Source organism: Lepisma saccharinum, chromosome 22, assembly GCF_977018435.1.
Source record: "Lepisma saccharinum chromosome 22, izLepSacc3.1, whole genome shotgun sequence".
Lineage (NCBI taxonomy): Eukaryota > Metazoa > Arthropoda > Insecta > Zygentoma > Lepismatidae > Lepisma > Lepisma saccharinum.
In genome coordinates, this window is record NC_139250.1 from 62,225,027 (window position 1) to 62,252,026 (window position 27,000).

Sequence of the window (27,000 nt, forward strand, 5' to 3'; positions counted from 1 at the left end):
AATATCAAGTTGCGGCTAACGAAATGGGAGTTTTCGACTTTTCTGTCTGACAATCACTTCCTCAAACTTCCCTCTTCCCGTTGATATCATTTTCTATTCCATCGGAAGTTTGATATTCCCAAAATAACATAAAACCAATGCATTTCTCCTTGCCTCCTGGCAGTTTTAACAAACGTGATGTGCATGAAAATAGGTAAATTTCACCTTAAACGGAATTAAAATTGACTTTCAAGGAGATATATTTACGAAGTGCTTCCTAGAGTAATGTTAGTTGTCAAAGAGATGGGGCTCTGCTATTACTGTTAATTCTAAATGGATGACAATTTATTCTTACCTTTCACTTTTCACCATCTAGATCCGGCGGCATCACCCATCTCATGGTCGTATCAAATGGAAAATTAAGGATTCCCAGATAACAATATTATGCCAATTTTAGGTCAACAAGCGCTATAAAAAGTACCTGGGGATATAAGAGGGAGTGGAACAAGGCAGCTGATATAACCATATCACTTGATGTTCAAATTGTATAATCATGACAAAAGTTGGTCTATGTGGTCTGGAACCAGTAATGGTATCATAGTGGGGAACGGGGGCAGGGGCCAGAGTTCACAGCCAAACGAGTGCACGAAAGAGCCAGATGTGGCTCCAAGAGAGCTAAGTTGGCAACACTGAATCTGAGGGAAAAGCCGGGCACAGACTCTCTCGCATGCCTTTAATAGTTTGAAATATTAGATTGTCATATCTATTTTTTTAAACAAATAAGTTTAAAATATGTATGCTGTATATTTGGGTGTTTCATTTTGTAAGGCAAAAAATAAAACGTAAAATTTTTGCAGACTTTGCTTACGCCCCGAGTCTCAGTGATGTAAAAGATATATGTGCCAAATTTCAAGAAGATTGGATAATATTTAGAGGTTGCACACTTTGATAAGTTTTGTAAAAGTAGGCAAAAAATACAATTTTTCAATGTTAATTACTTTTATTGGGAAAACTAGAAATCACAATCTTAAAATAATATTAAAACTAAACACTAAGATTAATAGGTAGTATGATAGGCAAAACATGTGTTATATTAATCAACTTTGAACGATGCAAACCCTTCTTTTGTTCGCTTGGTGACGACTTTTCTGTGATGCTCGACTACCCTCAACAAGAAATGTTTTTCCTCTTCGTCCCTGACCTATTCGTTAAACTTTTTTATCCTAGCAATTCCTCTTTCTGCGGTATCATTGACCACCTTAAGAGCGTTCACATGGCTTCTTAGAGAATCACTGCAGTATTATGTCACGTCGTGGATCCCAAACAATTAAAAGAACGTCTTGTTTTATTAGTAACGAAATGGCTCAGGTCTTTTCCTTCAAAAACAAGGCTTTTACCCTCTAATCGTTTAATTTCCTTTTTCTGTGCAGGTTTGGTTTCTAAATTTTTAGTCATATTTTCCTTATCAGTCTGAGTAATACGTTCGTCCCAAAAAGTCAATCCTACATTTGTTTCTGACAGATACTAAAGGTGTATCTTAGCAACTTTGAGAGCACTTTCTTTGACGTCTGCATCTGGGTAAGTGCTCAGAAGCTGTGAGGAATATTCAACTGTTTAGTAAAGAGGACAATTTTAAGTGCATATATTGCCTTTGCCATCCACCTTGCTTGATGCAGAGCCCCTGGGATCCTGAAATAGAAGTCGTTTTGAGACCAACCTCCTAGGTAAAGGAGTGAGAGTTGTAATAACTCTTTGTAGTCTTCTCTTGGATGACTTCAGTCTTTTAGGATATTTTGGATGTAGTTAACCATTTTCACTCGTTGTTCTTCTAGAAAGCCTTGAACGGGACTTTCTTCATCCAGCATTGTCGTATATGACTTCTTATAAAGTGAAGCCCACAGACTTTGGAACTTCCAAAAAAATCTGGATGTCAGGACCGCTTGATGGTACTCCACAACACTCCTCAAACACTCCTTTCAATATTAGTTCATGGGTGTGATGACGGCAAGCCAACCACAACAATGTTCGTCCGAATTCCCTTTCAATTCTGGTACATACCCCTTGGATCGGTCCTGTATTAGATGCTGTAGTATCAAAAGACATACCGATGATATTGTCACGTAGCCCAAATCGGTCCACTTCCCGAATAACTACTTCAGCCATCGGCTCACCAGTGCTTTTCAGGGCAACAGGTACGCCAAGAAAATGCAAAAAATCTTTGCCAGTCACTAGAACTGCAACTCTATCTTCCAAAGTTTTGACACTCCCATGGGCAACTGAGGGCAACAGTTTACTATCCCAATGCAAGACCAAATGAGGAGGATTTTCAAAGAGTGACTCTTCGATTTTCTCTGCCATTTAACATCTATTGATCGCCCGAGCTCGGTAAACGGTAGCTGGAGATACGGCAATTTTTGAAACATCGTGGCCAAGGCTCTTTTTGCAGTTGCTATAAATGAAGTACTTGCTTGTCGAATAGAAAGCTGTTCTCGATCCCAAGTAGTCGTGAGTGTCTGATCAAGAGGTTTTAATCTAGGACTTGAACGTAATTTTTTTCGTTGCTGGAGGCGAAAACTCGGCCTCTTCGTCACTAGGCGCTGATGATGATGGAGATAGGTCTTCCAGTATAACTGTCTTATTAATTTCAGCGATAGCTTTGTAATGTTTATTCTTATATGAATCATTTTTGTCTTCTTTCGTACACTTAGTTCTTATTTTCGAGGCGAAAACCTTGTCTACTCCACTCATTGGCGAACTCATGCGATCTTCTCTTTGTGACCTAAGACATTCTTTATCTTCTTGTGATACGCTAGTCATGTCCATCGCATTTTGCATTTTGCTGGGAAATGTCAAATAACTCGACGAGATCACCTTTCCAAATCTGCCCTTTCACATTTGCTTTATCCGTGTTTCTCGATTTCTCTTTACCCAGATTTTTGTATTCTTTGTACAGTTTCTGTATACAAGCACGGATATTCTCCTCCGTCTTAACAGGGATATTTGCTTTCCTCCAAACTTCCTGTACTTTAGTACTGGTAGATTTAGCAGCATCCGAAAGTGTTTCTTTCATTTCCTTGTGATGGTAAATAAAAACTAAAAGTACTTTTTCCTTTGAAGGGAGCCGATCTCATAAAAACTCACCACTAGGCACCTTTTCTAGCAGCCAAATTCCACTTTTGGTTCCCATTTTAAAGTTCAATTACCTGCAAAAGATGAAAGAAATACATGAGAAGCACATTAGTACAAAGCACTTCAATATCAGAAATTTCACGAGTTTGAGATAAAAGTGATCAATGTGTGCAACCCCTAAATATTATCCAATCTTCTTGAAATGTTGCATATATATCTTTTACATCACTGAGACTCGGGGCGTAAGCAAAGTCATATGAAAATCACATTTTTGAAAAAATGAAACACCCTACTGTATATGAATGCTACTGCATACGTAACTAAATACGGATGTTTTAAAACACCAAATATGCAAGGCTGCCAAATTTTGTTTTAACTTTTGATGGTATAAATTTGAAAGCGGTATTTTTGAAAATTTTAAATGATATTATATACAGATTTATCATACTATTTTAAGATTTTTTAAAGATATGATATAAAATCAATATTTAATGGTTATTCATGCTACTGTGGAAACGATTCATTGATTTGATTCATTGACTGTTCTTATTTTCGTGACTTTTCTGCCACTTTTGGCTAATCGTGATAATGAGGATGCGTAATGATATGTTGAAGAAACACTTTAAACAATATCAGACGAGGAATCAAACCCGGAACCTCTAACGTAGTAGCACGCTGGGATATCCACTCAGTAAAGAATTAACGAAGCTGAAAACACAGAAATGGCGGGCTGCTATATTTATTTGTATTATTTTTTTAAGCTGGATCCTGCAAATACATATGTTGGTTACTTATTGTAAGGTGGTATTAAGAAAATTGATACAATTTGGAAAAAGGCAAACACAGTGTTACTGTATGTTTAACTTTCTGAATCCAAAAAACTGGAATTTGTGTACTGCGTGGCTATCAGAAATTTAATTGTGATTTTTTTTTAAAAAAGTAAAATTATTTGGTGGTTATGACTAACGTACTTGAAAAGTAGAAGCACAAGTATGCGTGCTGTGGGAATATGGCATCTCCAGTGGCAAAGTTGTACTGTTGTAACCTTGTAATCAAGAGTTTCAGGGTTTTATAACCGGTCGAATCACAATGTACAGTGGCTTGATTTCCACTTAAAACTGTAGGTTCAGTCTAGATAAGCATAGCTATGAATGAAGAGGACTTCTAACAATAACTCAAACATGAACAAGAAAAGTGCATCTGATGAACGCACTTACTTAGATGAACGGACTATTGATCAATGTCAATTACATTTACAGGCACAATCTATTTTGTTATCTTAATTTTGTTTTACACATAGTACTTGTAATTCTTTTCTCTGTCTCCATTTTCGTCTTGAAGAAGTTTGTATGAAAATTCGATATGATTTCCTTTTTTGCGTTATTTCCACTCTAAGCCTTCCATTATTTCCGACTTTTTTTATACATAGAAATAACGGTAAGGAGTATTTGTACTTGTATATTGTTTGCAATAATTCTAGACGCCTTGTAATTAAGATTAACCAAGAGTGGTTCTAAATTATTTCTCCGTTCGATTTATTTGCTTCAAATCTTTGATTTCTCATATGTCGCAGCTCACAAGTACGCACAATACGGATATATCTATGTAAGAGAACACACTTTTAAAATGTTTCTTGTTTTGACAGAAATAACGGAACAGCACGCATATTTAAAAATGAAGAACCTAGCAAGAATTGCTAAACCATAATTCGAATACAATTGGCAACACTGGATATGATTAAAAGTGCGACGATTTGTCTGTGCGGATGAGAGATCTTGACTGGGTGTATGTTCTGAGTTTTTTTAAACCCACTTTATGCACAGTAAAGCTAATCGGGACAGGACGTACAGTTAAAGTAGGATCCTAACTACATACTATACGCCTCCACCAGATATCGAAACTGGAACCCCTTCATTACAAGGCGACGACGCTACCACTGCACCATTGGGGAGTCCTTTATGACGGGGTATAATACACATTGCCACTTAGCGAGCCTTGCTTATAATTGTCTGAGATTCCACTGCGGTTTCCTGAACCTTCCCTCTTGCAACAAGCGCTACACTAGACGATAGCACTGGCGTCAGTATCCTACAAGCAACAGATAAGATACAAAACTTATCGATCATGTGAGGGTAGATTTTAAACCGTCAATCTCGTCAGCCTGAAAAAAAAAACTGGTTCACATCCCTTCCACACGAATCAAACCCGGACTAAATATGCTGTGTTTAATAACAGGAAGACTGAATGTATAACTTGAACCTAAATATTTCGGTACTTTTTCACTGAATCTTCCTCTAAAAACTTTTGTTTTGGAAAACTGTTAATGTACCTCGCAGTAAACTACACCGGGATTCCGAAACTGAAATTATGTACAGGGTGTTCCACTTACAACCCAAACCTGGAGTTAGGGAGAGTAAAACTTTTGGATCGGAAGTGGTACACATATAATCCCTATACCAATGTGGGCGTTCACTGTTCCGAATTTGGTCTTACGTTATTAGACATAGATGATCACTTATGTAAAAGAAATAAATATACCAAAACAATTAAGACACGGTATTGTACATCGTGTCGACGGTACAAAGTTCGGCCAACGGACAAGGATGCACATACATTGGTCTTCATTCACGAGCCAAATTCATGCCAAAATTATTATTACAAGAAGAAATCAGATATCAGAACACTGAAACATGTTATGACATAGTATTTAATACACTGCAGTTGACATACTTACAACACCTTGTCACCCATCTTCGCACACACCATGCAGACAAAACACTATTTCTTACCCATAAGTCTTTGGGTAAAAACAATTTAGCAGCGTAAACACTAGTCTTTACTTGAGCACCCTTTCCTAAAAGTTGAAAGTTGAAAGCTAAGAGTCTAGACTTTGTCAAGAGAGGAGAAAATATTTTCCTCTCTGAAAGGCAAAGTGCTGAAGCGAGAGTCTGAATGTGAAATGTCCTTCTCCAGTTCCTACTTCCTCCTTTTTCTTTGAGTCCTTTCGTTCCGGGAAGAATTGTCCCTCTTTGTCGAGTTTATTGCGGTAACACACTGGCTTCTATCTCTCGAAGTAGGTGCGGTGATATATGCAGGATTTCATGGGAAATAATGCCGGTTTGTTTAAGACGGTTTGTTCGAGACGGCTGTCCTTTTCTCAGAGAGCAGAGAAATAAAATGAAATCTTGGGGAGAAATGCGTAGAAAGACCTTTGGTAGTGGTATTTGGTAATCGGTTATACCAAATTTAAGCCTTGATTATGCATACACTTTTAAACCGGGAAACAATGATCGGTTTATGTTAGTGTCCACGCCATGTTGCCAGATGTAAAGGTAAGTATAATACTTTTTTTTACAAAACAAGAAAAGTGACACATTACATGTACGGACATTTCGTAGGTAATTTTCAGTTTGGTTAGTTTCAGTCGGCATGGCAGTGAAAAAAATGTTCATGTTTAACGACAGCCAATCTGATGAGGAGTCTGTAAGGGAAACTGGGAAAATCGTAGTTTTCAGAAACTAAATCTGTGCATTGCCAACACTGCTGGTGTTTTAATTCCAAAACAAGGTGTGTTTCGAAACTATATATGTCATGCAATTACTGAAACAATAAAACGCAAGCTTAAAATTTTCATGAAAATAGCGTTACTTATTTGCACCTGGCAACTATGCGATGCATCAGGAATGGCATTTCCAGCTTTACAGCAGATACTGGAAGTGCGCGTCGTTTTCATCCAAACACAGGTTCACCCTTTTCACCATGTTGGCAGAAACTGCATGAAGAGTAAAAATGTTAATGGTCTCAATTGCTCCGCGAATGTTTGTTTCCAGGTCTTGTATAGTTCCAGGACAATTTTTTATACCTCTTGCTTTAAGTATCCCCAGAGTAAAAAGTCAGGAGATGTTAATTGAGGGAAGCGACTGGGCCATAAGTTTTTCATTATTATCCGGTCACCAAAAACGTATTTCAACATGTCTAATGTTTAATTTGAAGTATGGCATGTTTCCCCGTCTTGTTGAAACCAACAATCACTATCGTCAGTATCCAGCAAAGAGTTAAATTGCGTGATAAGTTCATAGTATACTGTGCCATCGACTGTAGTTTGAATATTCGGTGCCGTGAAATTGCACACCACAAACATACCTTTACGCGATACAGCTGTTGTTCTTGCAACATATGTGATTGTCAGTTGACCAGTATTTGGAATTGTTGGTATATCTGCTTGTGCCGCAAGCTTACGTACAGATTTCCTTGGTGTGAAATACGCTGCGGAACAGTTACAAGAACATCTTGCGTAAAAATATGCTTTTGTTTATCGTGTTTTTTTCGTGTACGGATGCCGTCTAACGAAATTTTGAAACAAGTGTACATGTTTTGGACTTATCTGGAAGACTAGCATTGGGAAATTGTTCTTGAAGTTCTGCTCTAACTGTAGCATATGAATTGGAAATAATGTTGAATAATGAAAACCTTCTTCTTTGTAGAGTACCTCATAACACCAAACAAGAATAACTTGACAGTAAATCAATAAAAACAAAACACAACACAAAATGAACCTTACAAGTTGACAAACAACAGTCATTAACAATAAGCACTGTCAACCGAACACCACTGGCCTTTCCTCTGTTTTATTCCATGCGGGGAAAATGTAATCTTATTGCATGGTTGCCAGATGCATGTAAGTAACACTGTTTTCATGAAAATTTCAAAGTTACTTTCTTATTGTTTTCATAAGAGCATGACGTACGTATATAGTTTCGAAATACACGTTTTGTGGCACTGAAACACCAGCAGTGTCGCTAATGCACAGTCTTAATTTCTAAAAACAACAATTTCTCCAGTTCCCCCTTAATGACGCCTCATCCGATTGGCTATCGGTAGAAATGAACATTTATTTTTTTCACCGCGATAGATGCCGATCTAATCCTAATAACCAAACTGAGAATTACCAACGGCATGTCTGTAAATGTGTTGTATGTGCCATTTTTCATGCTTTGTATAAACTTTTATTTACACTTCCCGTTACATAAGGCAACACTGCGTGCACACTAATGAAATCAGATCATATTTCCCAGGTTTAATAATATATGCATGAAAAATCTTCAATTTGGTATAAGAAATATATGTGTACCACTTCCGATTCAAAAGTTGTACTATCCCAAACTCGAGGTTGCGTTGTAAATGGAACACCCTGGAGAAGCCAATCCCAGTCAAAACGGAAATTGAACCAAAGCTCCGTGTCAATTACGCGAGACTAAAACTTGCCTCTGCAGTTTTATTTCAGGTCCAGGAAGACTGAAAGTTCGTCGGAATCATTTATTTTTCGGTTTATTTACTGTTGCAATCTCTGTGTGTATTGCTTCGTTGTTCACCCACCATCGTGAGTAAATTCGGGAGTAATGCATGAGTAGCGTAACCCGGTCACGGAAACCTCCAGCAACGACTTGGTGCTTTATCTTGCTGACCACAAGTCACTTAAAAACTGGTTGGATGATATACAACATTGGCAAATGGGAGTTAGGCCGGCAGATGGTAGGTATGCTCTGACCCTCACGGGATATTGCGCCACGGGTTATTATTATTACAATGTGCCTTGACTGCCGAAATTCGACAATATAAAATTAACAACGTTTTGAACATTGTTCTAAATGTCACAATTTAGACTCTTCTAATTTCTGAAATACTGAAGATATGGATATGAAACTTTGTGTAGCTAGTAACTCAGGTAGCTAATTCGGTGTGGAAAATTTCAAATGAATCGAAATATGTGGAGTCGTGAAAGTCCTTCTGTAATTGATTAATATCATTAATTTATTTATTTACTAAAATTTGCAAATCAGCGTAAGCCATTTTAAATGGGAAAGAATCAATAATATTAAAACTGTAAACCTAAACAAAAAGTAATGCCTACGTAAATTTCTTGTGTAGTTTGGTGACAAAAAACGAATATATGATGGAAATATCTATTTGATTTGAGACATAGTTAAACTGATTAGAATGAAATGACCCAATGCACGATTACGAATATATATTATATTTAAAGGAAAAGACAAACATTCATAAAATATCGCTCTTATTTCACATTCGTTTCTTTAAGTAAATATATGAGTTCACTTTAAACGTAACATGAATACATTTAAAATTACTCCTTCACGAGTGGAATGAAAGTCATTAATTTTCCTGAGCGTACAATCTATAAATACCTCTTTTAATTGTAAAGATGCGATTGCCTAACAAATGGTTTTACTTCTACTATAAAACAGCATTGGTGTGTACATTAAGTATTATATATTTGACGAGATAACTTACTAAATGTTGGTCAATGCTTAGCCAAATGGAGAGAGAAGATTATAGCCACACACGCAAAGATATCTTGTGATGTATCTTACTTAAGGATTGTTCTCATGTCCCACGTTGGATGATAGTAACGCTTGAGTAATTGAACCGTGAATGAATCAGTTAAAATTTAACAGCTGTTATTTTCATATTCCACCGTATAAGAATTCTTATTTATGCACCTATTTCCTGAGTTCGGTTATAAATTAAAACTAAATCACCGTGTAGGTATTTAATTGCCTGATGTTTCTTACCAACGTATTTCTTCTGACCTTCAAACTTCTGACGTAAGTTTAATTGAACCGTTTCCCGCTCTTTGTCTAGACTTTGAATTTTGTTATTCGCGCTGTTTTATCATACAGCCGCGTGAAGCATGTCATTACATTGTAAACGACTCTCGAAACCATGCATTTGATAAAACGGACTAAAGCTTTCTGAATCCTCTCTCCCAAAATTGTACGTAAATACCGATGGTTGTAGTTAAGAAATCCAGTCACTATATGCAAGATTAACAAAATGTTTAACAATACTTTGAAAAATTCTCTGTGAACCCTCTCCTGGAGGCCAGTAGTAGAATGGTGTTAGGCTGTAACAAATTTTAAGTTGATTCCAAATTTACCGCTGAGTTCATTGAACATGGATGACGCAAGTGCACTACCCCGACACTATAAATTTCAGAATGAATTCCACAGCTCAAAATTATTTGTTCATACAGGAAATGAGCGCCAGTTTACGCACTAGTGTCGACGACGGAAGTTGCTATCATGTAACGATTCGCCAAGTCCATGCAGGATAGGATGTATTTACATTTACTCGGCCCGTTTGGTGGAAATAGACTAGTAAAATCCATAGCCAGCCGTTCAAAAGGCGTCTCCCAGGGAAAGTTTGCAGTTCGACTTGTGGCAGATATGTAAGGCGATTGTCATTTTGGCATGAGGGACACTGGCGACATTTTGTCAGTATGAATCCTTTCATATAGAGGAAGTAAATAAAATTAAGTGCGTTGGATTTTTTTTGTATACTAGATGTCCTCCACCACATGGGTGAGAATGTAACTGCTGAACTACAGTATGTCTTAAGGATTAGGTATAAAACTAATTTCTTACTTCCCCATTCAATTTCATTATTAGTAGTACAGGTGGCCCGGTTCTAAATCCTCATTTGGGGCTCGAATCATCATGTGGGGCTCGCAGTGGTGCCAACTCACCCCCCGAAAATTTCACCAACTGATATTTTGAAGCCTTTCACGGTGTATGTTAACCTCACAAGCAGTGTTGCCAACTCGGCGTAGCCTTTTATGGTGTATGTTAACCTCACCAGCAGTATTTCCAACTCGGCGTAGCCTTTCACGGTGTATAATTTTTTTAGCTTTTTTTTTTGTGTGTGTGAGTGTACATGTGTTCGGGCGAGGCGTAGCTTTTTACGGTGTATGTTAACCTCACAAGCAGTGTTGCCAACTCGGCGTAGCCTTTTATGGTGTATGTTAACCTCACAAGCAGTGTTGCCAACTCGGCGTAGCCTTTCACGGTGTATGTTAACCTCACAAGCAGTGTTGCCAACTCGGCGTAGCCTTTTATGGTGTATGTTAACCTCACCAGCAGTGTTTCCAACTCGGCGTAGCCTTCTTTGAGGCTTGGGTTTTTTTGCCAATTTATTCAAAAAAAATTCTACTATATAATTTTTTACTGGCTAAGCTAACCTACAAATAGGAATTGGCAGCACTGACGAGGCTCGAATTATTATTTGACGCTTGAAACAAATCGCTAAATATAAAATAAAATAACAATGCCTATGAACCTGTTTGGCTTCAGGAAGCAGGCTATGGAGGCATTCGCCCAAAGTGCACCGTCGCCACCTGCGAGCTGGGACCTGTTGCCCTCCCTATTATCTAAACTCAACGGTTTGTTGATTATACACTTGAATAGCATCCTGACCCAGTACGACGAGGATGTGGGCAAGACTTTCTACATATTCAACAACAACTTGAATTATTACCAATTCCCCATCTCCGGCAAACTGCAGTTTGACATGAATCCCGAGAATAAAGGAGAGGCCAAAATTTCCTCCGGCAAGAACATCTATCGCATCAAACACGATAGGATGAACAGTACCACCACGTACGATGTATCTGCTGGCGATCGCCTGTACATAGAGCTCTTGGACGACTACGACAAACTCATCCCTTTTTTCATAGAAATGAAAATTAGCTATCCTATAATAAATAACAATAATGCCTAACGATATTTTTGGCCATACGAAACGCGACGACCATGGCGACGAGCTTCTCATGCTCGACGTCAGGGTCAAGAAGTTGCGAAGCGATCTGCAGGCCCTCCAGTCCACGCTCAACTCCAGCCTCCAGTCCGAGATAGCTAGCTTGCAGTCTCAGTGCTTGGACCCTGTACTCAAGATTGATGCAGAGCTAAAATCGCTGCTGCAAAAATACACCGACCTTGCGTCGATAGACAATCTCGACAAGCTGGCACTGAGTGTGGGCAATCTGCAGAACGAACTTCTGAAGCTGCAACAAACGCAAACCTCAGACGTTGAACAGCTGAAACAACGCTTGCAGGACCAAACAAGCAACATCCAGACCGAACTGCAAACTATCATCCAGAGCATTAAAACACAAGACGACTACGATCGCGTGAACGCTAGTATTGCTAAATTGCGCGAACAGTTTCAATCTTTCAAAATCCCTACGTTGGAAAGCATCAAGGCTGAGCTACAAACGGACGCTTTGCATGCGGCCATCAACGAAGTAAAAACTAAACTCCAAACACTGGAGGATTTTATCAACAATCTACCGTCGTCCAGCGAACTGAACGCCATTGCCCGTAGCGTGGCCAACATCAAAGTCCAACTTGAGACCTACGAGGATTTCGGGAAGCTGCAAGGCACCATAACCCATATTGAGGATGCACTTGCTGTCATTAGAAATGATCTGGCGAACGTTCACGATGAGCTGGAAACCAAACTGCCGGGCATCAGGGATACACTGGCCAATGTTCAACAGCAAATCGCCAAACTGGAAAATCTGAATGCAGAATCCGAGTTGTCTCATTTCCATCACTTGATCGACGACATACAAACTAAGTTGGAAACCCTGCAACAATCTACTCCCACCCAGGATGACATAACACAACTGCAAGAAGGCATACGTGCTGCTGCCGATGCCTCCGAGTTGGACGCGGTGAAAAAAGCTTTGGAATCGCTCCAAAACACGGTGGCCACCCTGCCTACCTCTCAGGAATTGAAAAGCGTGAAGAGAACTCTCAACCGAATACTCAAATCCGACGACATCAAAAACATCCAATCCGAAATTGAATCGATACGGGGGTCTGTCGCGACTTTACCTACCAACCAGAACATCACCGAGCTGCATGAATTGTTTGCGGAAATTAGAACCCAGGTCCACGACCTTGTAATACAGAGCTCCAAGTTGACGCTTGTAGAAAGCCTGCAGCAGATTATTGCCAGCGTGAAAGAGCAAATTGGGAGTATCGAGGCAAGTCAGGAATCGACTATAGCTAATTTCAGCACCCAACTACATGACTTAAATGAAAAATTCAAGAGCCTTATTGTCGATGTAAAGATCAAACCAAACTACGACACTGTTGTTCATGCTATCGAGGAACACCTGGAATCGGTGAATGGCAGATTGGAGGATATAGAGACCGAGGTTCGAACCAACGTAAACACTCTAAATGCCAGCATCGACAATCTCAAGTCTACGATTGTCATCGAACTGTACAGCATACCAAACAGAGAGTTCTCCTCCCCTTTCAATCCAGGTTACAAACTCTACATGTTGACTCCTGCAAAAGCTTATCATCAATTTTTCCTCGCTGGCACACTTCAGTTCGTCAAGGTTTCCTACTGGTCTTTGCCTCACGCAACCCACTACCCAATCATGACCGTGACGAACATTGGCGATGAGCCTAAAATAAGAGGAGTTGAGCTGGTCGATTTCACACACCCCGAAAGTCGCGAGACTGCCTATGCCGAAGATGCCACTCAAATTATCGACATAGAAATAGGTGACAAGCTGTATATAGAAAACCCAGCATTGTCTGCAGCCAGAAATCCCATCCAGGCTATATTCTTATTTTCGCGCCATGTCTAGGCAGGGTATCGTGAACGAGCTGCATAAACCTGCACGACGAAACTACAAACGACTGGCGGTGGTGACCAAAGGCGTGGATGACCTTTGGCAGGCTGACCTTGTGGAAATGAGTAGCGGCAACCTGAAAAATTTACATAAAATCAACAAAGGATACAAGTATCTTCTTACTGTTATAGATACATTTTCAAAATTTGCGTGGGCTTTGCCCCTCAAGGCTAAAACAGGTGTGTGCGTAATGGAAGCATTCAAAACTATTTTCAATGAAAGTGGCAGGCGACCTCGATTTCTTCAAACGGATAACGGAAAGGAATTTTACAACTCGATATTTCAACAGTTTGTTCAGAAACAAAATATTCAACATTACTCGACTTTCAGTCACATCAAAGCCAGCGTAGTGGAACGTTTTAACCGTACTCTCAAAACACGCATGTGGAAACGATTCACGCTTCAAGGTAACCACAAGTGGGTCAATGTGCTTCCGGAACTCGTAAACGACTATAATCACAGTTTGCATAGCACGATACGCATGAAGCCTGCCGATGTCAGCAAGTCTGATGAGGCACAATTGATCTCTACTGTTTATTGCCCCAAGTACCGGCCCACTAACAAAAAACCGAAATTCAAAATTGGAGACCAAGTAAGAATTAGTAAATTTAAGCGCATGTTTGAAAAAGGCTTTACCAAAAACTGGAGTACGGAACTTTTCACTGTTGCTCGATTGTTACCCGGTAACCGTCACACGTATATAATAAAAAATAATCGCGACGAAATTTTGAAAGGGCGATTCTACGAGGAGGAACTCTCTAAAACAAAATACCCCAATACGTATCTTATCGAAAAAGTATTACGTAGAAAAGGTGACAAACTGTTGGTGAAATGGCTGGGACTCGAGGAAAAAAGTTGGATCGATGCAAACGAGGTGATTGTGTAACGGGTGCTTGGGATGTGGTGAGGCGACTACCAGATTTTCCCCCGGAGCGTCAGGCTAGGAAAAACGGCGAACTGTTGCCGGACAACATTCGCTGCCTTATTGTCGGACCTTCAGGGTGTGGGAAAACAACTTTACTTATTGATAATTTTCTTCTTGCTCCCGACTGGTTAGATTGGAAGAACAGGCACTTGTATGTTTTTTCCAAAAGTTTGGAGCAAGCAAAATATCAACAGCTGACAAAACTGTACGAAGGGCTGAGCATAGCTACTTTTGCCTCCGAAGTAATGCCACTAGACTGCTGCCATGAAAATTCGGTGGTGGTCTTCGACGATGTCATCCTGGAGAACCAAAACGAAATTCGCAATTTTTTTACACAGGGGCGGCACAGAGGCATGGACTGCTTCTACCTTGCTCAGACTTTTTCTAAAATTCCCAAGCAGCTTCTCCGAGACAACGCTAATTTTATTTGCTTGTTTCGTCAAGACCACACCAATTTAAAACATGCTTACGATGATTATGTAGGCGGGGACATGAACTACAATCAGTTTTCCAAATTTTGCTCTTCATGCTGGAATCAAGATGATTTCGGATTCGCCACGATAGACATGACGAGGAAACCCAATGACGGAAAATACAGAAACAAAATAAACAACTTTCTAAACGTTGCGACGTTACAAGAAACGTCTTGACGTATTATAAATAACAAATGATGAAATGCAAACTCGCAGACGACAACTTGAAGCTGCGCGACTACCTGGCCAAACGCTTCAGGGGTTGGAAATCAGAGAATCGCGGAATTTACGAAGAGAAAAAGCGACAGGACCAACCTATTATTGATGCTATAAGTGGACTAGGTAAAGACATCAAAGATGTTACCGAGCAAAATAAAGATTTAATCAACGAGCTCGTGCCACTTGCTGCTCGAAATTATGCTGTGCCTACACCGATATCCAGTATTCACACTACCCCGTTCGAACTTGGAGCTGCACCTCTGAGACGTCAGGTTCTAGGCAGTACCTCTTCGGACAAGGTAGTTGAATTAGGTCCGTTCGCGAGAGATTACCTGAGCACTGGGAAATTTGAAAAGGACGAGGTGTTTGGATTGTACCCCTCTGTGGAACTTAACGAGGGTGTGGTTTGGAAAATTGGAAAGTCAAAAGTTACGTTCGAAGGTGACGACGTGAAAATTAATTTGGGCGAGAAGAACAGCTGGACTAGGTATCCTGGCACTGTGGGCCTGTGGGAACTTATCACCAAAAAGCAACCTAAAGATTACACAGACGAGGATTACCAAAGTTACACAGAAATTTTAATCATGACGGATGCCCTGTACCAAAACAACGATGCAACACAGAATCGCGTAAAATCAAGCAGTGGAGAAAAATACAGGAACCTCATCAAGCCAATATGGAACCAGCTCAAGACTGGCAGCGGTGTCAAACTCTACAATACCCTACCTAAAGAGTTTGTTTGGGTAGACGACGTAAGGAAGCTTGTAGATCGATTGCTGGTTATCGCAGGCGAGGAAAATGCAGGCAATCGCAACTTCCACAACGAGAAAGTGGGCATCATGGACATGATTAGCACCAAGCTTAGCAACTTTATTGTCAACGACAACAAAGGTATAGGTTACCTTATCAAAATCATCAACACCCTGCCTCCCAAATTCTGGAATGTGGCCGAGGGTCGAGGTCTCGTGAACGACATCATCAACAAGCTACCCTTCGAGATGCACCTACCAGGTTACCAATACTGCGGACCGGGTACTAAACTGGAACGGCGACTGGAGAGAGGTGACAAGGGGGTAAATCTGCTGGATGCTGCATGCAAGGATCACGACATTGCTTACAACACATATACGAATTTAGATGCGCGTCACGATGCTGATAAAAAATTGGAGCATGCCGCGTTCGGGAGACTCGTCAGCAGAGACGCCTCGCTGGGTGAACGGGTTGCAGCATTGGGCACGACCATTGCCATGAATACAAAACGAAAATTGGGGTGGGGGCTGTAATTAAATAACATACAGTAAAAAATGTCTACGCATATAACAGACTTACCAACAGAAGTGTTATACAAAATATTTACATTTATTTTCGACGATAGTCACGAGGATGTTAAAAAGCTTATTGATTTAGTTAAAATAACACCACAATTTCGCTTGCCCTGTGAAATGCTACTTCTGGATCATCTGAGAAAAATAAGCGATGTAAAATCTTCTTCTTCTCCCTATGCTCTTTTTCGGGCTGCTGATGAAAAATTGGCTGATAAGATGGACGAACTTCACGAGTGGAGACAGGGGAGGAGACGATATACAGACGACTGGTATGCTTCAAATGCTGAAACCAGTAGGATCATCGATCACCTCATCGCATTAGGCAATGCCGAAACTTTTTTCTATAAATAACACACTGTAAAAAATCTACGAGACCAAAAAAAAATATTTCTTCGATATGAGTGAAAAAATTAGTGACGTCCAGGCATTAAAACAAATGCTAAATTTGTCAGTCGAGTATGTAAAAATTCAGGAATTGGAAGTGGACAAACCTTACGCAATAACTTCCGGTTCAATTGTTGCAACCCAGTATGGTCCCAAAGTACGTCTGTTGCTCAACGGACAATACAGTCTATTTTTACCAGATCGATACGCTAGCATGTTATCCGACGAGAAGCTATCTATTTTAATCGAGAGTACAACTCGAATCGTGTACAAGGGGACAAAAGAACTTCTTGGTAAGAAAACAAAGCACATAATAGAATTTGTTTAATAGCTGCAAAGTATATATAAATAACATACCGTAAAAAAAATTACACGGGAGGGAAAACAAAAAATCTCTGAACATATATAAAATAACATACCGTAAAAAAAAAATTACATCATGAAGCCCAAGGGCGTCGTGTACCAGATACCATATTCGAATCTGAAAACGCTGGGTGCCCTCGATGGGTTACTCACCAAGAAACAACGCGAGAAGAAACGTTCATGCTTGTCTAAAGGACACGGAATGAAATTGCTGCTCAGCACTCCACAATTGAAAAAGTTGCAACATTCGCGGAAGCAGCAGAAGATTGGAGGTTTCATATTCAGCATTCCGGCCATCTTGGCAGCTTTGGGTGCAGTGGGCAGCTTGGCAGGAGGCAGTGCTGCCATTGCCAAAACCGTCATCGATGCAAAAAAGAACAAGGCCGAGCTGGAAGAACAGAAACGTCACAACCTGGCTATGGAAAAGAAGGGGAAAGGTGTGACCAAAAAGCGAAAAAGCAACCTCGATGCTTTGAAGAAATATAAAAAAAAGAAGAAGCCCTGTCCAACTTCGATATTGAATCTCTGATCGAACTGTTGGGAATAAGGAACTTCAGGGGTGTTTTCATGTCCGATTCTCTACCCTCTGCTGTGAAGAAAAAGGAGTATGGCGTGGTCAACCTGGACAGTTACAAAAATCCTGGTACACATTGGATATGCTACCTCAAAATTGACGATAACAATGCATTTGTTTTCGATTCGTTCGGTGGCACACCACCTGCCAGGTTGGTGAAGTATCTCAGTGTTGCCAACCTCTACTACAATGACAAACGCATCCAGGGTTTCACCGATGTTAACTGCGGCCACCTATGCCTTTCCGTTCTCGCATACATGTCTAAAATAAATAACCCCTCAGTGGAACATTTTCAGAAAGCATTGTGGTACCTAAAACACCATGGGAGTGTTCCATCTCACCAGCGAGACTTCGGTCTTGAAACTCGCGTTGCATGACGACATCATTTATCCTAAATCTATTGCTCTTCGTGCATTCTACAGCATGTACCTGATACCCAATGTCACGGAGCACAATAACAAAATTACTGTTGGAAATGAAAAAATAGTTATCACGCCAGGACAGTACAATCTGTCTACCTTGCAAGCCCAATTGCCAAGAAATATACTGCTATCTCAAAATTCTGTAACTCACAGAGTTGAAATTGTGTCTGCTACGGAAACAGTAGACCTAGGCACTGTTGGAGAGCTTCTGGGATTCGAGAACAACACAAAGCTCGAACCTGGCATCAAGCACATCGGTGCCAACATTCCTAAATTTCTAGCCATCGAAACTCTGAACATACATTGCAACGTGGCAGAAGGCATGATCACCAAATCCTCGGATGGCATCCCAGGCAGCCACAAGCAGACAGGTATCATCGCTACGTTCAAACCAAACTCTGAATTCATGGAACCGATTATATACACACCCTCACCACCGATATACTTCCCTATATCTCGTAATCGCATAGACAACATAGAATTGGCAGTGACAAACGAAAAAGATGAGGTGGTGAATTTTGCCGGAGCTACTACCACCGCCGTCGTGGAGATTAACGTATAATAAATAACAATCATGGAGCAAATCGAAAGTTACGAGTTGCAATCTTTCCCACCCAATCGTCGCACGTTCGCCAATTTGAACGAACCGAACAGGGAGATCGAATACGATGTGGACGTCGGGGATGGGTTCATTCACCCTCACAGAGCTGATTTGTATATCAAGTTTGATGTGGTGAAGAGAGACAACGGGGAAGCATTTAACGCCAATGCAAATTTAAAACTTGTGGACAATTTTGTGCCGCATCTGTTCTCGCAAGTGGAAGTTAGAAAGCATGGCACCGTCATCGATAGGGTTGACTACCCCGGGATTACTTCTACAGCTGTGGGAACACTGAAACTCTCCAAGAGCGATGCGGCATATTACCAGGCAGGGGGATTCGAAGCAGATACAAAAATCAAAACTCGAAGCCACACAGTACTGTTTCCCATGCGCTTGCTTCCAGGCTTCTTCTCCGACTACACGGAGATTATGTGGAAGGGTGGCTTGCGCGTCACTTTTCGCAGAAGCGCCAATGACAACGATGTGCTGATGCGTTACAGCACCTTGGGTGCAGACGGTGCAGCACTTGCCAACACACTACCCGACGCAGCCAAGTGCGTCATCCAGTTCATGGAGCTGCGCATGCCTGTGGTAGAATACGAATCTAACTACGGTCTCAAGTACAAAGCCGATATTTTGAAGAACCCCCAAGTACCCATCCAATTTTACGGCTACCAGTGCGTGCAGAAACCTGCTTCTGGCAGCCATTTTGAATTTGATGTTACTACGCAGTTCAACAGCATCCGGTACGATATGCCAGAGTTTACCGTCGTGCTCTTCCAGACGGGGAAAGATAATAACCAAGAGAAAGATTCTAGCCAGTTCGATAATTGCAAAATTAAGAATGTTTACCTCAAAAATGGAAGGAATGAAGTTTTTCCACGCGAGAATTATAACTTAAACATTACAAACGATGATTACCTGAAACTTTACGAGGCGTACACAGCTTACAAGAGAGTGACCTCCGGCAATGTGGACGTGTACTACAACCCCGACGAGTTCATAGCTCGCAGACCCATGTTTGTCATCAACACATCTAAAAGAAAACAGGTGGTTGTTAACGATCGTACCAACATCAAGATTGTATGCGAGTTCCACGACGCCTTGCCTGCAGATACTCTGTGCAGTGTCATTCTTATTGCAGAGAAAACATTTGTGTATGACGTCAAGAATGAAAGAGTAACTGAACAGTTTTAGATACAAAAAAAAAATTAAAAAAATAGCACACAATAAGAAATGTGGAATTTTATATACACAAGTACAAACTACAATAAGCAGTTTCCCAGAAGTTTAATTTTGCTGTGCCATGCATGTAATCGAGGAAGTTGAAGTAAATTAAAATTGATTTTTTTTTCATTTTGCATTGCCTATTACTTTTTGTTGCACTCTGGGCAGGCCTTACTAGTTTGGAGGCGATAGTGGCCCCACGGAAGTGTATGGACCCCACATTCAAGAATACACCTCTTGTCGTCGTGTGCATCCAGAGCAACTTTCCTGACAATATTAGTTGTAAGCACATGATCGACGCTTTGGATACGATGCTCTTTTTGTAGAATGGGCGATTTTGTTCTGAGGCACTCGAGGTAATCCTCAAACTTGAGGTGCTCCCGAACCACTTGCCTGCTTACACCCTTTGCCTTTTTTGTTACAGAACCCTCAGCCCGGATCGCATAGGCTTTGGCACGAAGTCCAGCAAAGTCCACAATCACATCCCCGTCTTTCTCGTCCTTGAGTTTGCCGGGTATTTTTTTGTTTCGGGGCAGAATTCCATACCGGTTTGGCTGGGGATAGCCCGATGTGTCGAAGAGCTTGACAAGAGCTGGAACTTTGGCTATATCACCATACGCATCGGCCGTGCGAACATGGTACACCAAGCTGTCTGTGTCTGTGTAGAGGAGTGAGATATTGTGGTTGTAGTGTGCACGTAGTATGTCGTAATATGTCTCGAACATGCACAACTTGCTCAGATCCAAAACTGCAGCTCCCACATAGATGGGCTTGTTGAGTAGCACCTCGCCCCGGTTCATGTGAATCAGAGACATCTGTTCGTTGTAAATTGTTCGAGATCTGAACAGCGAGCTTGCAACAAGTCGACGACACTGTGTTTTCTTCGTCACCAACCTCACATCAACGCGATTTCGCACATTCTCCATGGTCTTCCCAAATACCGCATTGTTCATTAATTTGAAAAAATCGCGATCAAGTTCCGAAGTGGCAGCAGTGCGATGTTCGGTGTTCAGTTCGATGTACGGCTTCAACCATGGAGACTGCCTGAACAAGAGCACGCGGTGAACTGCTTTGACCGAGACCCCTTGCTGCATTAACCACTGGAGGTTCCGGTAGTGTAGCACATAACGCTTTTTGGGCTCCAAGTCCATGACGAGCTTTGGTTGATCTGAGCCAGGTGGACACTTGAATTCCGGAGCAGGCGAAAGGTCACAGAATGTATCCTGCAGCTTCTCGGGGAAGTCAAGGTCCACCTCGGCAAAAAACCCAAACTCGTCGCACTCTTTTTCGATGTCGTGGTATAAAGGATCAACCCACTCAAACTGTCCTGTTGGGAGTGGCTGCATCATGGAGTGCCCGTAAAGATTATTCACATCAGTGTACATGATGTAGCTTGATGGTTGGGAGCGGTCGTAACCAGTGGCCATGTGCTGATTGTTGGCGTGTGCGAAGCGTTGCGACACTTGGACCATGCCGCCCCGGATAGCTCTCTCGATGAAAAGCATGATATCAATATCGGAGATAAGGGAAAGTTTAATTTTAGTCAGCAGGAGCATGGCCGACCATGCCAGTCCAGGAAGGCTGTAAAAATATACAGGGTCCAGGTTGTAAATGTTTATCGCAGTCGCCCGAAACGCCTGGAACACATCGGCAAGAAGCGTCACATCAAGCTTCAGGTATGCATCGTGGTAATCACCAAAAGTTCGGCAACCCAACTTGACCCACATAGACTGAGCATGCTTGTACTCCTCGTCGGTAATACCTGAACCTCTCAGCTGGCTGTAGAACTTATCCTGGGGAGGCAGCAACTCTTCTTCGAACTTGGAAGGGTCGGTGACGTATTCGTAGGGGTAGACAGACCCCTTTACGTCTGATGAGTGCGACATCTAAGTTCGGGAAACTTGATGTGGTAATGGCTAGTTGGTCGTCTCTGAGCTTCCCAGCAAGAGCATCCAGGCTTGCCTGGAGGAACCTCAGAGAGTCGAGGAACCGAAGCTCGATGCTCCTGTTTTTTGAGTCGCCGGGGATCGGCACCCACTTGCTGACGCTAATATAACGCTCCTCGTTTTGTGCCAGGACATTGATTCTTGCATTGTCGTACCCTAGATGTGTGACCAAGTGATGAAAATCATATCCCGAGCCATTGTGAAAAAAGACCGGTATGAAGCGCGGGTCCCTGGCTCTTGAGTTACATCTGTTGCACCACGGGCCAATGTAGCTTCCGGTCCCATAATGGTCATGGTGGTGGACCTTTTTGTTATCGTCAGTGAAGACCGAGTTGCAAACAGGACAATTTAGAGCTATTTCGTGCTGATGCTTGTCTTTGGGAGACAGAGGCAGCATGGGCTTGGGGGCCAACAGCACCTTCCCTATCTTGATGGCTTCCTGTTGCATTCTCTCCAGGAAGTGTTTGACCGGGTCGGGACCGCGATACACATAGGGCTCGGAGGCAATATGTTGGTCTCGCCACACCACAACATAGGAGTAACTCGAGGCCTCGTGGATTTGGAAAGGAATGGTAGAGGATGTTTCGGGGTTGGGCTCGCAATTAGACAGAGGTTGAAGAAAGGCCTCGAAGTCTGCTACAATATAGGCAGGATGCTTCACCATAGCACTGTGCCTGCGAAAGCACTCTACTGCACCAGGTTCGGGCAGGATAGTTCGTGCAGGCTTGTTGGTACCACAGTAGAGCATGTGGCGAGCTAGCTTCTCAGCAGCAATGTTGGGACCTCTGATGCGCCGGTAATCTTGCTGTTCTCGATTGCGAAATGTAGACAAGCACCTGCGACACACCTCGACGTGGTGACTATCACTGCTCCGTTGGCTCGAAACAAGCCGAGAGAGCGAGCGAATGAGGGTGTAATGGTGATGGGTTTCGTCCTTGATGAGCAGGAGGTTGATTTCTCGTGCCTCGTTGTTGTTGCTCACGTTGCTCACGCGGATGGGGTAGACCTCATGTTTGTTCTCGAGACCGTAAACATTGATGGCTAATTGCAGGCCCAACAAGTCACGAGCACGAACCTCAAACTTGCGAATATGCGAGACTTCTACAGGGTAGGCAATCCCCGCCATTGCATCCTCCAGTTCCAACTCATATTGCTTGTAGTGTGCAACACGGCGTGGACTCTTTTCCCAAGGTATAGGGTGCAATGCTGCCAGCACCGACCAGAGGAAGCATTTGGTGTCTTTGTTCTGAATATTGAGAATAGCTTTTTTTGCTTTAACCTCGGGTGGCAGGGCAATATAGCTAGACCCTGCCAGTGGCAGGAATTTGTTAAGTTTCAAACAAAGTTTGTGGGGGTCGCCACACAGCGAACCGCCCGAGCCTTCAGCCTGATGCTCCTCGTGCTTTGCCACAAGCTCCTCGACAAACTTGTCGTAGATGCTGTCGAGGTCAGTGACATCTGCCTGATGCAGTGTTTTTGCTTTTGTGGCATGGAAGAATTTATATATTTTATCAGACGGTTTCTTATACTTGCAGCATAGCACAGCATAGAATTTAGTGGAGTGTGTGGCCAATGCATTGTTGAGGATGGATATTATCTTAGCTCGCTCGCTCCCCAGAAAACTACGCACATCGCAGAAGCTGTCTGATGTTATGTCAAAGTCTTCTAATAAATGCTCAAACGCAAACCGGTCTGCTTTCTTCGCCAGCTTGACGCGTTTGGCAGGTGGCGATGCATCGAGAGAGGTTACTTCTACCTTTCGCTTGGAAGGTTGCGGTAGAGATGTTCCAGTGCTCTTGCAAGTAAGCTGGTGTCGCTTGAAGTTGGGAATAGAAATATTTTTTCCACACTTAGAGCACAGTTTGGTCGCACATATTTGTTTTCCCGGCACACAAGTACGACAGTGCCTTTGAAAATGTTTACTTGACACAGCAGTTTGGCACGTAGGGCAATTTTTTACAGAACGCATAATGCAGAGATTTTTTGGGGGTATGTTATTTAATATCCAATGCTGTGCAATGCAAAATATAATTGTTAACTTTTTTTTTAAAAAAAAATCTTTTTTTGAAATATTCTCTATGACCTTACTTAGGTTTTTCCGCCAAATTATATGCTTCTAGTCTCCTATACTTTGGTGGAGCCCGTTCAGGTTCTATCCCCCGCCATGTGGATTCCTCTGCCAATCCAGCAAAGGTGAGAAATCAGCGCTGTGCTCCGGCTTTAGACAGCCAATAGAAATTTTGCTTACTTAAACCAATCAGAAAACACCACGTATAAATTATTAGCCAATCAAAATCTCTGTTATTTTAGCTATCATATAAAAAAAATGCAAAATATCCCAGTTTCAATTCGATCCATTTATCTGAATCGAAGAAACCGACAATTCACATATCCCCATATTATTGTATGCTTGCCCTATTAGCACCTCTTTTGCTGTTGTGCTCAATTAGTTTTCACTAATTGGCGATTTTCTTGAAGAGGTCTAATAGAACAAGATACGGCGGTATGAGAAATATGCAAATTTAAAGATATTTTAGCGAATTACGCCGGCATAAGCTAAGTTCGTATTGCTAGAAGGCCTTCGTCGTTGCAAGTCACCTAACCCATTCACTGGCAAAAAAAAAATTAAAAATGTTGACGTACTGAAAAAAAATAACTTGTCCCACTCAAGCATTCATCGAGTTCCAACATTTGTACAGAGATGGCTCTGTTGTTGTCGCTTATCAAATATATATATAATTTTGGAATATCTCTTAAACGGTACGAGTTAGCCAAAATCTGTTTGCAGATTTGTAATGTACACTCGAAGATAAGTAAAAGTGTGAATACAACCTATGCTCGGAAATCCAAAATGGCGACCGGAAGTAGGTTCATCTCTTAAACGGTACGAGATAGCCAAAATCTGTTTGCAGATTTGTAATGTACACTCAAAGATAAGTAAAAGTATGAATACAACCTATGCTCGGAAATCCAAAATGGCAACCGGAAGTAGGTTCATCTCTTAAACGGTACGAGATAGCCAAAATCTGTTTGCAGATTTGTAATGTACACTCGAAAATAAGTAAAAGTATGAATACAACCTATGCTCGGAAATCCAAAATGGCGACCGGAAGTAGGTTTATCTCTTAAACGGTACGAGATAGCCAAAATCTGTTTGCAGATTTGTAATGTACACTTGAAAATAAGTAAAAGTGTGAATACAACCTATGCTCGGAAATCCAAAATGGCGACCGGAAGTAGGTTCATCTCTTAAACGGTACGAGATAGCCAAAATGTGTTTGCAGATTTGTAATGTACACTTGAAAATAAGTAAAAGTGTGAATACAACCTATGCTCGGAAATCCAAAATGGCGACCGGAAGTAGGTTCATCTCTTAAACAGTACGAGTTAGCCACAATCTGTTTGCAGATTTGTAATGTACACTCGAAGATATGTAAAAGTGTGAATACAACATATGTTCGGAAATTTACAGAGTTCATAGGAATTGTTATTTTATAGAACATTGTCAGCCATAAGGTTAATTCACCCTCTTCTCCTCAAATCGCATTACATACATGTGGAAGACAGAGGTAAAAAAAATTAGGTTAAATTAACCTCTCTCCAAGAACTGACCCCGAGCGCCCATTTTTAGCGAGCGCTATTTCAGCGAGCGCCATTTCAGCGAGTGTTTTTGTAAAGCGAGTTGGCAACACTGCTTGTGAGGTTAACATACACCGTGAAAGGCTACGCCTCGCCCGAACACATGTACACTCACACACAAAAAAAAGCTAAAAAAATTATACACCGTGAAAGGCTACGCCGAGTTGGCAACACTGCTTGTGAGGTTAACATACACCGTAAAAGGCTACGCCGAGTTGGCAACACTGCTTGTGAGGTTAACATACACCATAAAAGGCTACGCCGAGTTGGCAACACTGCTTGTGAGGTTAACATACACCATAAAAGGCTACGCCGAGTTGGAAATACTGCTTGTGAGGTTAACATACACCGTAAAAGGCTACGCCTCGCCCGAACACATGTACACTCACACACAAAAAAAAGCTAAAAAAATTATACACCGTGAAAGGCTACGCCGAGTTGGAAATACTGCTGGTGAGGTTAACATACACCATAAAAAGCTACGCCGAGTTGGCAACACTGCTTGTGAGGTTAACATACACCGTGAAAAGCTTCAAAATATCAGTTGGTGAAATTTTCGGGGGGTGAGTTGGCACCACTGCGAGCCCCACATGATGATTCGAGCCCCAAATGAGGATTTAGAACCGGGCCACCTGTACTACTATTATTTCAGTATAAAATGTCGTTTTCCAAAACATAAAAATAAGCCAGTCTCTCAAAGACGGGGTTATGCATCCCCTGCTACCACCAAAACCTTTAAGATTTGGGAAGAAAATAAATCTTTGCGCTCTTGTTTCCAGATGTTTATTGTCTCTTCTAGAATAAGAAATATACGAAGTTCGGTTTGTTCTTGGGTCTCGTCCTTGGGGGGGTTGTTCCTTTCCTTGATATGGCATCAGAAATATTTTGGGCAGTTCTACAATGAAAAACTTTGAAATTGAACTCTTCCAGCGCTGCGGACCAATGTAACAGTTTCTAGAATAAATTCCTAGTAGTACGTAAATAAGTAACAGCTTTTTGTATGTATATAGTTCAAAATGTCTACCAATTAAATAAAATATGAAAGTCTTAGAAGCATAAAAACCGCTTACAGTCCCAATTCTAAAATGGACAATTTTTCTTCTCAATTTTTAGAGTTCTACTTGCGTAAGCGACGGGGAGATAGTAGTTGTTAGCGTATTGTTGTGTTAAAATAGTCTCAAGGGCCTGCAAACTTGCATCACGGCAAACGCGTATTTTTTTAAGGGATCATATGGCTGCAGGACTGAGCTGTTACTAGGGCGTGTTTCAGTTCTTGAAAAGCAGTTT